The sequence below is a fragment of the Rattus norvegicus genome, chromosome 11 (genome assembly GCF_021556685.1).
Source record: "Rattus norvegicus strain SHRSP/BbbUtx chromosome 11, alternate assembly SHRSP_T2T, whole genome shotgun sequence".
Lineage (NCBI taxonomy): Eukaryota > Metazoa > Chordata > Mammalia > Rodentia > Muridae > Rattus > Rattus norvegicus.
Window position 1 is genome coordinate 74,205,069 of NC_141544.1, and position 16,108 is coordinate 74,221,176.

The 16,108-nt window shown below is 39.4% G+C and overlaps 1 protein-coding gene and 1 pseudogene across 2 annotated transcripts in view; both read right to left on the minus strand.

Moving 5' to 3' along the window:
• Window positions 1–16,108, minus strand: part of Lsamp (limbic system-associated membrane protein) — a 2,169,253-nt gene that overhangs the window by 1,906,783 nt on the left and 246,362 nt on the right. The window lies entirely within an intron of this gene.
• Window positions 14,844–16,058, minus strand: LOC148002607 (peptidyl-prolyl cis-trans isomerase D pseudogene; annotated as a pseudogene).

A 16,108-nucleotide genomic window follows, 5' to 3' on the forward strand; every position in this document is an offset into this window, starting at 1 on the left:
ACTAAATTGAAAGTTTTGATTGAAGTGATTTTTGGAGTCAATTAATTATAAAGCTTTTCCCCTCCTTGTTTCAAGGGGGAAACAAACTCCACTATCTCCACAAGGTTGTATACATATGACTTTGGGAGAAACAGACAACTGCTTTGAGGTAACTATGAAGAACGCTGTAGAAGGCTGAAGGAGACAAATACTTCTCCCCTCATTTTTTGAAGACGATAAGCAGAGTGGTTCAACAGCTCAATAGTTACTGACAGAGATGCATAGTTGTTTCAAGAAATATCACCTGGTGGTTAAAGAAAAAGCCAGGGACTTCATTCTCTTCCGTCATCTGGTTTACAGTGCTTGGATTTGTAGCCACAGTTTCATCCATTGCCAAAGACTCCATACTGCATGCTGTCATTCACACTGCCAGACTGCAACGTCTGCCAGGATTTATGGCGACCACGCTGCTCGCTCATTGCTAAGAGCAGATGGCTGGGCTGAGGGACAGCAGATTGCTTAAGGGCAGAGGCAAGGGTGTGGGGGAAGACTGAATATGGTAGCCACAGGGAAAGTCTTCATTCTCAAACCTGGGGAAGATGAGTTGGAGGTTTGTAACAGCTCTCTTCCTTATGAGCTTTCCTCAGGTAAGCTAAGATTTACAGTAAGATTCAGGAAGTTTTATAAACTTCTTAAAGGGAGCACGAAATTAGGAGGAATACTTTAGACATGTTTTCTTTCCCATAGCTATTAAGCTATTTAGATATTGTCATAGAAGGACCACTCCCCATACCCTTAAGGAGAGTTATTCTTACTGTTTATATTAAATGGGTAAATCTTTTGGAATACCCTATATCCTTTCAATTATATATGCTTAGAGAATCACACTTTGCTCAGGATATACACAAAGAGAAGACGGTTTTGATCTAGTATAAGTGAAAGTATCCTAATAAATTATTAAGCATGAATTTTAAAAAGAAGATTCATTAGTGGCTTCAAGATTGGATGCTCTGGGTGATGTCATCTTAGACAGAAATTGAAAAGGCAGAGAGGTGTCCATGTCATATGAGTTAAAGGCTCACTGTTCATTATCAGCACCTTACCTACTCTGTGTAACCCTCACTGACTTCACTAAGCAAAGCTTTGGCAACTCTCACTCTTCCAGGTAGCAGTGGTACTCAAATCCAATTCTAAATTGTTCAGGCTACACGCTACCAATGCCAAAATGATTATCCCAGTTTCTAGATTGTGATCTGTCTGAAGACAGGAATGTTATCTTAATTCGTGTTTTAGTTCTTTAGTTCTTTAGTTCCAATGTATAAAATGTTCACTAAGGGCAATGAAGGATGGATAAAATAATATGTCTGACAAGTTCAATGGTAGGTAATGATGAGATAGGACAAGAAGCACGCCCTACACTTGCTGTACAACATGTCATTGCAATTGCAGCTTTTGTCCAAGCATTCGCCATTCTCATATGATATAGTATCAGTCAGGCCACAGGACTATCACTCCTATTCTGACACCATGGGGACATAAAGAGAGAAGGAAAGAATACACAAATGATGTCAATAGCTTAGATCTTTTCCTCTCTTCCCTCTCTGTCTTCTCCACCTCCCCTCCCTCATTCTCTCTCTCCATCCTTTCCTCTTTTTCTTTCTCTTTAATGCTCTGCATAACATGCTGTATTATTTAACACTTAGATTGGTAGAAATTATAGATTTGCATTTCTAAAGGTCTGTCCTATTTGGTTTTTCCTATGAGGGAACCAAAGCCCAAAGAAGGTAAGTAGCTCCTTTAATGTCAGCCAACTTGTTGGTGACAGCATCCAGAAGCACAGACTCAAGTCTTCAGAATCTGTCTTCTAATAACATCAGGCTGCTACAGTGTTTTAATCTACATCACAACATGTAATAAAATAAACATCAATGGTAATGATAACACTAATATTGTCAAGCCTTTTGAAGCATTCTAAACGGTGCCAGTTAATTGAACAAATCTCTCTGGTTCTGGATCTTCCCACAGGAGTTTTGAGGTTTTAACATTTCTAAGAATAGACTAAATCCAGGATAATAAAGATGTGGCAGAAAACAAGCACTGTGCATAGGGGGTTAGCACACCAGACTGAACGCTGTAAAGGGGACACTGAAGACAATGCATAATTGGTAAATCAGTATGACAAGGCTGATTTTCCTCCCCATCTGTATCTGCTGGCATGGATTCTCACAATGACTTTCTGTGTTGTCTGAGAAGAAGGTCTAAGGTATAAGCCATTCATTCAGTTACCGCAGAAGCAAGGCCAACCAAGATGGGGTGGGCTAGTTCCCATCACTGGTTTGAGCAACTGAACATAACAGAGACATGATATAAATATTGTAGGTCAGTTATCCCAATGAGTCTAGACCAGAGTCCGAAAGATGTATCTGTAGCCTTAACTAGTAGTGTTTGGATATATATATGGAAATGTTGGTTATCATAGTAATGGAGGGTTTCTACTAATGAAAAGTTAGGTGCTTTGAATGGTAGATGGATCATTGCATAAAATTATGCTGCTCCCTATAAATACCAAAGCAACTCTGTGCTTGAGAATCATTGAGTGTATTCTCAACTTCTGGTATCTCAGACAATAGAAGAAAAACCAAGACTGTGTAAAACTTCAAGTGTTATAGATGTCCTGGGACTTGTAAGCTGCTTAGTTGGAGATGATAAATTTTGAGGTTATTCAAAATTAAATATATAAGCAATTGATGAGTCGTCCATGTTGTAGAGGAGGATACTGAGTGAAGGGTGCAGTTTTGCTTAGTCCTTAATAGTCAAAAGTCATCTCAATGCACAGAAATTTTCTCATCAAGATAAAAATTCTCACAAGTTAAAATCGTCAGGTATCACGGGTTCCATTACTGAAACAATCTGGTAGAGTGTAAACAGAGGATGGCAGGACATAAAACACTGGCTATTCCTACTTAGATTGACGACCCATTCAAAATTAAAACCACAGTATCTAAGGCAAGGTGTCTAGCAGAGTGCTACATTTGCCCAGAGCATCCTTCTGACTTTGGACCAATTCAAGACTCTCTAACATCCACACCATAGTGCAGTCCTCTCCAAGACTTGTCAAGACCAGACTTACCTTTCCAAAGTTTCTAAACTTACTTTCCAAGTGTCTTGATTTAGATTTGTTTTGTTTTGAGTTCATCTCAAACAGACCTTATGTCAGGACCACCCTTTTCTAGAATTACACAGTAGCAAACCATTCACTATCCTTTGGCGGGTCCTATGCAGTAGATAGTAAGGGGTGTAAAGCGATTTAGACTGGGAGACAATCTATCTTCTAAGGCTTTATACTGAGAAAAAAACATTTATGACTTTTTAGGAAAGGCTTATGAAGTCTCAGGCTGTTTGGAAATAATATGAACAAGCTACTGGGACAGTGGAGGAGTGGAGGAGAAAAGAACACACTTAAAATCAACAATGGGCTAAGAGTGTACTGATTCTTTGTCACCTATCGTCTAAAACTTCATTCTCGATTTCTTTACTTCTAAAATGTTTGCATTTGACAATGGTCTTTTCTGCATTCTTGACTACAGGCTATGGCCTCCCATCTACAACCGAATTGTATATTCTTCTGAATAATTCTACAGCTTCATACTGCATATATCTCGTCTATTGGGACATGGTTATTCCCTTGACAATATCAGCCGATGTCTTTATATTTTTGTATGGAGATCAGTCACACCCCACCTAACAATTTCTTGCCTTATTGAATACAAATGAGAAATTAGGATCGGTGAGAGTGAATCGAAGCTGCTAATACCAGTGTAATTTGCATGCATTGCAACCGCCACAATACATTGTCATTTAGCATAGTATCTTTCACTAGGTAAATACTTTTAAAGATTAATTTATCTAAGGCACTTACTTGTTTATGTATTGACTTCCAGGAAGAGACACTGCTTCTGGATAATATGACACTTTCAGGAGAGCAATCTGTAATTTTCTGCTCAAAATATGTCCCTCTAATAATGGAGGCCACAGTACCTCCATTATCTTGCCCCAAACTGACCCCTTTTAATGGTATGGCAAGGGATTAATCAGGGATGTCCTTTCTGGACTAGCTGTGACTTGTTGAGAGAGTATTGCTCTGCCTTTCCTCGGAGTGTTAAAGGAACTGGTGTTCCTTGGATGTCTCTGGCTCCATTTCCAGTCAAGAGCAGGATATATCTTTCTCAGTCCCTAATCCGCATATCGTACACTACAACCTCTTATACTTTGTTAGTGTCTCAAGACTTTTTTTCCTTATAAATTTTCACTTAATTGGGGTTGGCTTACAGTTTCAGAGGTCTCACCTATTAGCATCCCAGCAGGAAGCATGGCAATTTACAGGCATTCAAATCTATGAGCCTATTGGCACTACTCAGATTCCAGTCACCACATTTCATTTCCTGTCTCTACAGGCTTGTAATATCACATGCAATATCCAATCGCAATGCAAAAACTCAAACCTTTAAAAAAAATCCTTCGAAGCATTAAGACTTTCCTTTCTGAAGAAAACAGTGTCCAGCACAGAAGCAGGCACACGAGCGACATTCAACAACTATGTTTTAAGTGAATAAAATACAAGCCATCAAATGAGACTGACTTCTTAAGATCCCCGTGCTTAGTGACTCCTGATTCAATTCTGTACTTTTCTATCATGAATGCTTAGTACTCTTCTAGGCTCTTTTACATAGGAGCACCTACCACAGAATAATTGGTTTTGGACACTTTAGCATTCTGCATTTCAAAACCTTTTGCTCTTGGCAGAGCTAACCCCACATATGTTTTTCCTGATCCACTATCAGTAATGTGTGAGTTTGATAACACACAGGGCTTATTCTCCTTAACTGGAATTTGGAAGGCTGGGGATGGCCTTACTTATTTACTGTGTGTTATGACACTTGCATCTCTATGTGGGGAGGACACGGAATGTTTGACTAAATAAAGCTTGTGTCTTGGATACTGTCTGTCATTTTCATCCTGTTCAGAGCTTCTAGGGACGATCGGCCAAGAAACCAAGACCCAGGTTTAGGATCTTGGGAGGCATAAGATCAGAAGAGTCCATGCTCTTTTTCTATCTGCCGTCCCTACAACCATGTTCTGTTTGGAAATGAGTTCAGGAGAGAGGCCTTAAGATATTGAAAAATAAAACAGCCATTCTGCCATCCTCAATTCATCCAGAGAAACTGGAATGTGAGCGGACATATATTTAAATATTTGAAAAGCATCTTTTTCATGTGGGTGTCAAAATGACAAATAATCCAAGGCAGGGAAAAATGCACCCAATGATCCCCAATCTCCCTCCTCTCATTATGGAGATAAATCCCAGAGGGATATGAAGATAGTAGAGGAAGTAGGGAAAATAGCAGCAATCCCAGATATGGTGGCCAGGGGAATGAATTTAGAAACCATTCTGGATTCAGGCTTAGGGACCTGTGTTTGCCCTGATGATGGCCAGTGCAGAGTAGCATAGAGCACTGAATCAGGAGGCAGCACGTTGGGAGGGAGACCTGAGAGACTGTTTGCTTTGGGGTTTCTCTCCTAATAGAATGAACTTTAAGGGATTTCAGTGTGATTCTGTCTAGTGTTCCTAAGTAAAAGTGGCTCACAGAGCCTTATCCAGCCCACTTATGTATGTAGAACTACATGGGGACTTTCAGGAAAATAAGCTCTCTAGGGAGACTCCCAGCATCACTGCCAGAAATCACTGCAGATGCTAGCCAGCAGAAGAAATGCCAGCTCAAATGAATCTTTCCCTGGTTATGACCAGAATATCAAACCATAGAGGGCTTTAGAGAAGAGGACCAAGGGTCAACTGGGCTATGGGGAGATTCTGAGGCCAGACGTTTATAAAGCAAATTGAGTGGGGTTGTATCTTCCACAGAGCTGAGTCTAGATAGGGTGTTATATATGAGGACTTTAGAATAGGACCCAGATACATAAGTCACATGATGGACCTTCTACTGGAATATCTGGTGGCTAGAACCAGGATAGCCCAGCACTGGACAGTGTCCAGTCACCCAGCTGCAATGCAATTTAAATGCACGTTTGTGTGATGCCTCTGCGAAGTGTTATAGACAGAATGCGCACCATCACTTTGAGGACTTCATCTGCATAAATCCCTGTCCAGTGCACTCATTCCCAGTGACAGATTAATTCCTTTCTCAGGTTCTGCTCAAGAGTGTATTGCAGAATACTAATACTGTTCCCTAGAGAGGGGGGTGGAGACCGGGGTGGAGAGGGAGTAGGAGGGAGAAGAGAGGAGAAGGCACCTTCCAATATCTATCTCAGCACAAAGAAAACTTGGATGACAGTATGCTTAATGGGGAGGTAGGAATCGAGCCTTCTGACTTTCCCCAGGAGAGGAGGTTCATGCAAAATCTAAGTTGTAGGGTTCAGGTAGTGTGCAAATTTGCAGCCATTCATGTTGGCTTTGTATTCTGAAAGGCTCCAGGATAATGGTAAGACACCAAGAGTTGTTCTAGAAGCTCAGCTTTAGTTCCTTCTCACTGTGTCCTCCTAAGCAGGTGAGGGATGCTGTTCGTGGAGAAAAGACTGAGCCTATGATTTCATGTCAGTCTATTTAAAGACAGAAAGATCATTCCACCGAAGCATTCTTTAAAACAGCCCTGAGACACAGGTCACATCTGTAGCGATGTTAGCTGAGGGGAGGCAGCATTTTACCTCCCACATCCAGCATCTCACTGGGTATCTTTCTGAGTCGACGCCTGAAAAATGACTGTGATGGTATTTGTAGTTTATCAAGTCTCCCAGCTGAGGTGTCAGGTGCAAAGAACTAACTCGTCACTCCAACATTCCCTGGCATTTGCTAACCACAAGGAAGAATGGAGGGCAGAGGGATTCGAGAATTCCGCAGCACTGGTGCAGCAGCTGGGGAGGGACAGAAATTTAGCTGTCACTTGGAGGAAAACTCCATTTCATTTTGCGATTAGAAAGGAATGAAAGTTAAACTAGGTGGGCCATCCCCGGCCAGCCTCCTGCCAGGGCTTTAGGGAATCATGAGAGGTCTGCTCAGCACAGTGAAGGGTTACACCTGTCACTTTTCAAGATCAGTTCATTTTCCTTTTCGATAGCAGGAGACACCATCACATTCCAGTGAGGGCCAATTCCACAGCTATTGCAAAATGCTGAAATGGGTCACACTGCCGCGTAGACCGCTGGCAAACCTAGGTTTGGGCCTCCCCATACCTGCATAGCAGCTACATAGCCAATGAACCTCACTTCTAACTACTACATCATTCTCCAACTATCCCTCTTCTCAGCATAGTAAACCCACTTGTTGCCGCCAGTGGAGCTGTAGCCTCCTTATCTGTTCTCTTGCTGTGCCTAGTTTCTTGCAGTGTTTTCTCTTCTACATAGTGATAAATCGCTCAAGAGTGTGGGCAGAGTTGAACTGTGTGTTTAACATACCATTCTAAAAGTACCTTACGCGTCATGTCTGGAGGACTTATGCCTACTTTTAGGAAATAAAGACAAAAGATTTACTAACATTTCCCTGATATTATGGTTGAAACAGGGAGACAATACAATTTTTATATTCCACAGGGCACAGAACTTCCATCCTCCTCCTTGCTCCCTTTTGCAAGGTGTGTGTGAGTGTGTGTGTGTGTGTGTGTGTGTGTGTGTGTTGTGTCTTTTTAAAATACTAGCTCATGTAAGTGTCAACTAAACACCATAGTAATTGTAACTTTTTCTGTACAACGAAGTCAACAGTGGGTATTAAAATAAAGGAAAAAGGTGTAATAGGTTGGGAATATACCCAGGGGTCTGTAGGCAAGTTAGGGATCATAATAGGAACTTCTTATTTTGATTCTTCTAATACTGAGTTCAGTAGTCTTCGACTTTATGTTCTGTTGAAAATCTGAATACATAGAGAATAACAGAATTCAACTGGTAGATGGTTCGATCAACTTCCTAAACCTGATGTTGGAAACCTTCTGTCCTTGGGGGACCACCACCATTTCTGTGAACATGTTACTCAGTTTTCTCTCTTAGAACATGAATATTTAAGCTTCGAACCTTTCATTGAACAGATCCTTTCCATATTTTCATATTTTTTGAGAAAAATCATAGAAAGGGAAGTTATATTATCTGGCATTTAGCCAAAAGATTCTCAGATATGACAGATGATGAAAAATAAACTGAACTCAGTCCTCCACCATTCCCTTCCTGAAAATTCTATGTGATAAGTTTGATATTTGGCATGAAATTCGTCAACATTTTCAAGACTAAAAACAAATTACTGTATTGTTGCCATGTAGTTACTCGAGAAAACTGACAGATTATTGAAAATATTTCTTGCATTTATGGTAAATAGGAGAGTGAAACTTTAAACCCAGGTAAGTAGCAGCCCTAATTTTCCAACCTTTAAAATAATTTTATAATCCTCCATACAATCTTCCATCCCTGAAATTTCCACAGAGATAAATACACACACACACACACACACACACACACACACACACACACACACACACACACGTTAACTATCCAAATCCTCATTTTCAATTCCTTTAACCCAGAACCATGTTACAAGGAGAAAATCCAACTTGCTCTTATTAAAAGAATGATTAGTCACGAAATCAAATAAAAATATGTAGCAGCGGAGCGGGGGATGAAGAACTGGGAGTAGCCACTGGAGGGTTCCAGACACCAAGAAAGTGAGAGGCTCCCAGGACCCAACAGGGATGACTTTAGCCAAGATGTACAGTGAAGGGGAGATAGAACCTGTAGAGACCTCCTCCAGTAGATAGGCATGGTCGCCAGTTGAGAGATGGGGCCTCCCACCCATCTCAATGTTTTGAACCCATAAATTTTCTGTCGAAAGGAAAGACAGGGACAGAAAATAGAGCAGAGACTGAAGGAAGGGCTGTCCCTGGATGGATCCAACCCGTCTGCAGATAACAAACTCTGACGTTTTCTGTTTCCAAGAGGCACTTGCTGGTAGGAAACTGGTATGGCTGTTCCCTGGGAGGTTCTGCCAGAATCAGACCAATGCAGATGTAGATGCTTGGTTCCAACCTTCAGACTGAGCTTAGGAAACCCGGTGTGGTGTGGGAGCTGATGGAAGGACTGGAGGAGCAGAGAGGTACTGCAATCCCATAGGAAGAACAATGTCGGCTGGCGGGACTACCCAGTGCTCCATGGGAACTAGATCAGCAACCAAGGAGAGTACAGAGAGGGCTCTAGGGCTCCAGACACATATGTAGAAGAGGATGGCCTTGGCTGATATCAATGGGAGGGGACGTCCTTGATCCTATGGAGGTCTGGTGCCCCACCATAGGGGGTTGCTGGAGCGGTGGGTCAGAAGTGGGTGGGAGGGTGGGTGGCATTCTTATAGAGGCAAAGGGGAAGGGGAGAGGACGGACGTTGGGATGTGGGGTTGTGGAAAGGTAAACGGAAGGGGGATATCTTTGAGATTTAAAAAAAATGGAACGTTAAAGAAAGAGAGAGAGAGAGAGAGAGAGAGAGAGAGAGGGAGGGAGGGAGGGAGGGAGGGAGGAAGGAAGGAAGGAAGAAAGAAAGAAAGAAAGAAAGAAAGAAAGAAAGAAAGAAAGAAAGAAAGAAAAAGGTGATTTTGGAGGTCATACTGGCTAAGTCACTTTTATAAGTGAATTGTGAAAGTAAACCCTTCTTGCCAGAATTTATACATCGAATTATGTATTGTTATAAAATATATCTAATAAAAAACGTATCTCAAAAACATTTCATCAGATTTTCGTGTGCTGACTGCTACTCTGAATGTTTCTTTCACCATCCCCCAAAATCCATAATGCTCTTAAACACCAGAGGGTCAATGTCACCCACATGCATTTCTTTCTATGCATAACTCTTTTCTTCTTAAAACACTCTTACTAAGTTACATTCTATTTATAGGTATTCAGTCCTCAATAGTCCTATAAATCCTGATTACATTCATTTTTCAATTAATAACAAAGCCATTATGAAACTCTCCAGTATTGAGTAAAGTAAAATATAAATCAGTGCATTTTACTTTGGGAAAGAATCGAGTTGTGAAACAGTGCGACTTAAAGATCGTGGTTTGTGCATGATTAAACATCAAAGCTCACACAGGAAATATGCCCCTATGATAGCTAAGATGCTTTTCTGAGAATCTCACTAAAAGCAAAGCAAGGACAATGTTAAGCTGGGCCCTGAGACTGAGAGATACGAGGAGAGAAGAAAGCTACAGCACAGTGACTGAGGAAGAATCCCGAGACACAGCAGGAGTTACTCAAAATGCGTTAAGTGAGACTTTTGCGTCAACGTCTTGGTCACTTTATGAAGTACATGGGTTTTGATGCTTTTCTGCCATTTATATCAGCTACTTAATACACTTGATTCTAATTAATTCTGATTAATATGGGCTGCGTTCCACAATGAGATGGAAAATGACTAAGTAGAAAACAGTAGATACAGTGTGTACTATTTCTCTTTGCTCTGCATCCTTGCAGCAGCATGGTGCTTGCTTTGTCTCTCTTTCTTTCTTCCTTCCTTCCTTCCTTCCTTCCTTCCTTCCTTCCTTCCTTCCTACCTTCCTTCCTTCCTTTATTCCTTTCTTTCTTTCTTTCTTTCTGGAAGTACATCGTCTTCCCTCGAGTAAGGATGTGTGAAGGTGGTGTTACACCCTTTAAATCAACAAAATTCCTAAACAATACATATAGACATGTTGGACTTTTATTTCCTTTAATTAGGAAACAAGTGGAAAGATTAATAGAAAAAGAAAAAGAGAAATAGCCTATCATTCAACTCCTAAGGAAAAGGGAAACAACAAATATCTGAAAAGATTTATTTAGCTTGATTTAAAATTTGTTCAACCACATATATCCCTGTATTAAAATATTATAAGCTACTTCCTAAATATGCATATTTGCAACCACATATATACATATACTAAATATCATAACTAACCCCGAAATATGCAGACTTTTGCATCTGTATACCTGTTCAAATCAATCTAAAGTAAAGTCTATACTTTATAATGCAGCACAGGATGAAACAAACACAATGATAGATTTGGAAATATTTAAAATTTACTCATAGTTGCCTTTCAGAATCTCATTCTTGAATAATGTGTAATAATTTGGCCAAAATTATCTATGAGCCTAGAGAAAGGAAGATCTTCAGAGCATTTGCCTTAGGAATTCCTTCCTCTTTTGACTAATCTCAAGTCTCCTAAGTAACTTGAACTACGGCTCCTTTATCTGGAATCATCAAAGTAACAAAGATGTGCTCAGCATATGATCCATAGGACATATATTAGTCTTGGAGAAAATCATTTTTTTCACTATATACAGCCAATGGGTGTGTGCTATTTGGGGACTGCCAATTCCCTGAAATTACATTAATAGCTAGCTTCTATGCAACCCATGGAAATATGTTGGCAGATACAAATTAACTGTGTTTAAACTGAAAGCCTGAAAAAACAAAGCCTCCATGAGAGAGAACTAAAGAGAGGAGTAGGCTACCATCCACTCCAGGAAATAGGGAGACTCAGATCTCAGACATGCCTGACCATTTTTCCTCAGCTACATTTTGAGACATTTGCATCTTAAGATGCACTGTTGAAGGTTTCACGTGCCAACTCGCTGGTAATCACACAGCTTTAATTTACAGGATGTGAAACCACAATATTAACGCTCAAATTACAGAATTAACATTAAGAGACTTCCTGCTTCATAAAATGGGCGATAATGCAAAGTGGAAGCTCTTTAGTGGTTCATACAGATCAACTTCCCACAAATACCAGAACTGGGCTGCTTTTTGGTCAGAATAAAGAATGTCAATGTGTTTCTACTCAAGGTCATATTGTGGTTATACTTAGAGGGCTGCTCTGAACCCAAAAGGTCACAATTGCCCCATTAAGGTGGTGAAAGTAATTGGCATCTACCCACTAAAAAATTGTTTGGGTTCTCTTTCGGCTCAACTGTTAATCATAAGGAAGGAAGAACAAGATTTCTATGACTTGAAAACAATTATGTGTCTAGAAAGAAAGCTTCCCAACAGCACTCCATTTTTCATATATTTATTTATGTCAGGAAACTTTTGATAGTATTAATATCTATGATATTTGATAAGGGAAGATGGAAGATATTGTCTGGGACAATATTTTATCTAACATTATAAATGATGGCAGTATCAAACAGTTTATCATAAAAAATGCCCACTGAATATCCACACCTTGATTTGAATGTCTATTTATGTTTCGTGATTTGTCAAATCCTTAACATCTTAGGAAACTCAGTCTTTAAGCAAAACAACTGGGAATGAACTGTCATCCAAGGACCTAACTGAGGTGAAAGTCAAACTGTAAAGCACCGGTTTATCATGTTAATGTGCTGAAATAAACTTCTGACCCCTGAAATGATGCCTTTAACCTCTGAAATATTGTTATATAAACATACAAAAATGTATAATATTGTAAAGAATAAAATATACCTTTCCTACAGGAGGTACAAAGAGTCACCCTAGGGTGTACAACAGGCCACTTCATCCTACCTCATCCTATCAACTACAACACATTTGTTTGCAGTAGAAGAATAAGTATTTGCTGCTGACCTGCTGCTTTTCTAAGATACGGGGAGAGTTGACCAAATATTTACAAGAATCCCATGTTTGTAAAAGTGTGCATTTTTCATCTTTATTTTCAGATGAGAAATGAAGGCTAACACTTCAAGATTTATATGTATATACAACACTTATAAGAATGAGACAAGATTTGAGGCCAGATGTGTTCATTTATAAAACCTGCTCTTCTCTAAGCAGCTGACAACCTCCACATGCTCAGGTTGACAGAAGCGAATCTCTGGCGGGGGGGAGGATGTTCACGTGTGCATAGTCATACCCTTCTGGGGATTAGCGGTATCTTAGGGGCAGTGTTTGGTTACTCTCAGTTTGGTCTTATTTTTTCCTTTATATTTTTCAATCATTCTTTATATATTTTTCAATTATTTTCTGTTTCTACTCATTTTTATCTTCTTATAACTTCTAATAAGAAAAATGAAAAGCTCTACATATTACAGTTTATTAGTATATAAAAAGCCTCTCGGGGAACAGTTAAGCACCACAATGAAGTATAATGAGACTCTAATTTAGAATAAGAAGTTTCAACATGATTACAGATGATCAGAGCTTTCTACCCCCATAAGAGATTACTTCAGGTCAACATCTCTCTAACAATGATAGCCCAAATCAGCCCCAAACAACCATTTAATTCACATGACAATAAAAAAGAAAGTTGGCTAATTAGGATCTGTGTTTTCTGAAGTTATTATAACACAGCAACATTTTAAGTAGACCTTTTGTCTTTGAGATTTTTGCACAGATTAATGAATCTAGAATTGAATAAAGCTACACTCACCCTTAGTTTTTCCAATTCCTGTGTGTGATTTCCTCCAACTCTGGATGAATCTATCCTCAAACTCTGGAGTCTGATCCTGAACAACTTCGTCCTCATTCATGCAATCGAGGCCATATCATTAACTCACTGCTTGTCTAAGCAGCAGAATGACTACTGTGAACCAGATTGTAGGGGCAGAAAAGGCAGATATTCCCAGCAATGGTTTAGGAAATAGATATTAATAATTTTAAACCACAGATGCCAATAATAAAAGATGTCTAGAGACTTAACCAATAATGGAAAACAATTTGACCTAATGAGAAATTCTTAATACAGTGCTACTTAAGATTGTACTCAAGAGTCCTTAGAGCAAAGGGAAGAAGGAAGGGGTATGGATTATAAGAGAAACAACAGCATGTTGCAGAGAAAAATAGAACTGTATTTGAAAGCTACAAGAATTCCAAGTGGCTTTCTTCACTACAATGAGGTAAGTCACATGGTCGTGTTATGCTGTACAATCTGACAAGAAATATGAAGTTACTATGGAAGAGTGAATCTATTGCTCTGAGAATCCTGAGGAACCATTTATTGGTTAAAAGCAGCTACGATCAATCACAACTATGCTGGGTGCCAGGAGATGCGGTGTAACATATTTGTAAAATTTGCATTTAATGTTGGCTAGTCTAAATACCTCTCATCTTTAGTTAACAAAATCATTGCCCTCTTGACTTTCCTGAACTTTCAAAGATTTATAATGACAAACATATTAGAATCAGTGTTTTGTGACAATAATGCATGTGTTTGTGTGTGTGTGTGTGTGTGTGTGTGTGTGTGTGCTTGTGTATGACTTCACATGTGTGTCCGTAAAATTAGTAAGGTAACAAGCACTTTAAAAACACACTTGGCACCAATAAATAACAAATTTCCTTCACTATAAAATTACAGGGGAAGGATATAGTAAGCATAGCTCAAAATGGTTATCTAGGAGATTGTGACCCTCAATATATAAGTACACAATTATAAATGCAATCTTTGAGATGATAGAAAGGAGTTGTGATATTCTGCTTGATGCCCAAAAGAGATATGGTGAATCACTTCTTCCTGCCAATTGACAAAATGATAAACTGTTTAACATGAGTTTCAGATCAGAACCTGAAGATAAAATTAGCTGTTGTATGTGGTTTTATGGCCAGCATCATGCTTCTTTGTTTCACATTGCTTATGCAACTTGAAGACTTTTAGTCAGCGTTGATAAACTCTACTTACACACAATGTGCATTAGCATCCATTACTATATGTGTCTGTTGTTTCCTCCGTGTCTTCTTTCCCTAGCAAGTTGGCATGGATAGATGTAATATGACTTTCTTTTCTTTTTCATTGTATCACTTTATCAATAAGAAACCTATGTTGACACTGCTCTGTAAACAATGACAAAGATCAAGGGAAACACATCAGGGATCATGTAGACAGTAATATACATTGTCCTTTATATAATCAATTTATAATAGTTAAGGAAAGTCCTTATTAAGCAATTTTGCATACACTTCCTTCTCTTTATCTGTCTGTGCCTTTATCACTTGACTTTAAGCAATTCTACCTAAATAGATTTATCTCCTGGGACTATCTCTTAAGACCAGGCATTGCTTGATCATACTCTTTTAATCCTTGCCATCCTTTTGTTTTTTGGTATAGTGCTTTAGTATTTGAAGGGTCTATTTCAAGAGCTTGCAAGCAACTGTCAATCACCCCAGCTAGTTTAACATCTTCAATTTACAAGCACCAATATTCAGCACACAACTTAAGACTATAGGTTGCAGGCTGGATATATCTGCTTTCTCAAGAAGAGCCTTTGAACTATCTATGTACCTTCTGCATATTCTTAATAGCCATCTCCCAGTTCTGAGACTTGAAAAAAGTATTTCCAATGTTTTTTAACTCTTTGGATATTAATAAAATTTTATCTACATCTTTTAAATCTATATCAGCATGCTCAGGGAAATTGGGATGACTATCCCCAGAGCTATCTTTGAGGAATATTCCCCGGTCACCCCTTCCTTCAATTCTCCACATTTTGCAATAACACACACTTTGGCAGGTCTTTCCCCATTTACTTCTATCCTTTCAAGCATCCTTGCCATACTTAGTCCTTTTAATACTTGACCAAATACCACATGTTTCCCATACAAATGAGGAGTTGGACCTGTTGTGATAAAGAACTGAGAACCATTTGTATTGGGGCCTCCATGCTCAGCAAACCCTCCCGATCATGGCTTATAATGAAAAATTTCATCTTCAAAGTTTTTACCATAAATACTTTCTCTACCTGTCCCATTCTGATTCTCTACCCCAAATCACAAGTTTCTTAATAATTCAGTGGAATTTGAATTTAAAGTGGAGGGGTTTCCCAGTTGTGGATCAAGTGCCCTTTTCTCCTGTATACAACACACAAAAATGTTCTGCAGTTTTGGGGACAATATCTGCAAACAATGCTAAAACAATTAGTTCAGCTCGCTCCCCACTGATGTCCACGTCAAAGAAGACTCGCAGGTTCCTGGAATTGGTAGGCCTGGCCATTGGGAATGTGTGGGACATCTTCACGGCAGGCACTGGAAAGGTGGACCATGCATGAGAGGGGCTCAGATCACTGAGCTCCCTGCAAGGATATGAATAGGGAGGATTCCTTCATTGTATCAGAGGACCTTAGAATTCTAATAAATTCACTTTTCATCTTTA